This window comes from Morone saxatilis, unplaced genomic scaffold (assembly GCF_004916995.1).
Source record: "Morone saxatilis isolate NCDOM2014 unplaced genomic scaffold, NCSU_SB_2.0 Contig1, whole genome shotgun sequence".
NCBI classification, from domain to species: Eukaryota; Metazoa; Chordata; class Actinopteri; family Moronidae; genus Morone; species Morone saxatilis.
Window position 1 is genome coordinate 18,473,750 of NW_023339651.1, and position 1,655 is coordinate 18,475,404.

The following is a 1,655-nucleotide window of genomic DNA, read 5'->3' on the forward strand; positions in this document are numbered from 1 at the left end:
ATTTAGAATGTTTTCTGCTATCAGTTCTCATTCGTTAATCAATAATTTCATTCATTGAAAGCCATTCAACCTGTCTGTTAGGATCCAATCCAACTAGGACTGCTTAAAGAAATTGTACCCTTAATTGGCATTCTTTACTAGACATGATTTCATTTTTAAATAAAACCCCTTCTTAAAAAGCCCACTCTCGACCCAGGGGTTTTAGCCAACTATAGGACGATTTCTAACTTCCCTTCCCTTCTAAGATTCTAGAAAAAGAATAGTCGCCAAACAGTTGTTGTGACTCATAACAATAATTTTATTTGAAGGTTTCAGTCGAGGGATTTAAGAGTTCATCAAGCACAGAGACAAGCTCGGATGGTTAAAGTTAGCAATGACCTTTTGATTGCTTCTGACAATGGACTCTGATACTTTTGTATTATTAGATATTAGCGCCTGGCATTTGACACCATTGACCCGATAATATTCTTTTACAGAGACTTGAGCATCAATTGGCATTAAAGGAACTGCACTAAATGCGTTTCAGGTCCGTATTTATGAGATCGTTCCACAGTTTTGTACACAGTTAACGATGAATCTTCAATAAATACGACAGTTATGTCATGGAGTTCCACAAGGTGTCTGTACTTGGACCTAATATATTTTACTTATATAATGCTCCCTTAAGGACAATATTAGGAATCACTCCATTAACTTCCATTGGCTATGCAGATGATACGCGAGTTAGTATCTATCGATCAAGCCCGATTGAAATTATCAATTATCTAACATACAAACATGTCTTAAGACATATAAGAATCCCTGGTAAGCTGCAATTTTCTGATGTTAAACTCAGAAAAAAACGAAATTCTTATACTTGGCCCAAAAAGCTCAGAGATCACACTATCTAAAAGATATAGGCTACTCTAGGATGGCAGTTACTTTGGGCCTCTTAGTGCCATCTGTCAGGAATCTTGAAGTTATCTTGATCAAGACTTGTCATTTAATTCCCACATAAAGGCAGATCTCTAGGGCTGCCTTCTTTCATTAACTTAATACTATGAAAAATTAGACCACATCCTGTCACAGACAGATGCAGAAACTAAATCCATGCATTTGTTATTTCTGGCTGGACTCGCAAACTCTTTACTATCAGATTGCCCCTATAAGGTCCCATTAAGACTCCAATTAATTCAAAAGCTCTGCAGCCACGATACTGACAGGAACTAGGAAAAGAGATCACATCTCTCCTGCGTCAGAGCTTCTCTGCATTGGCCTCCCTGTTAAGATTTAGAATAGAATTTAAAATCCTCCTCCTCACCTATAAAGCTCTTCATAGTCAGGCCCCTTCTATATCTTGAAGAGCTCATAGCCAACCCTTATTACCCTCTAGGAACACTGCGTTCTCTGAATGCAGGGTTACTTGTGGTTCCTATAGTCTCTAAAAGTAGAACAGGAGCCAAGAGCCTTCAAGTTACCGAGCTCCTCTCCTGTGGAACAGCTTCCAGTTGTGGTTCAGGAGGCAGACACCCTCTCCACATTTAAGAGTAGGCTAAAGACGTTCCTCTGTTGATAAAGCTTATAGTTAGGCTGGATTCAGGTTGAGTCCCTGAAACCATCTCTTTAGTATGCTGCGTATAGGGCCTAGATACTTACTACACGTTCAGCTTCTTCCC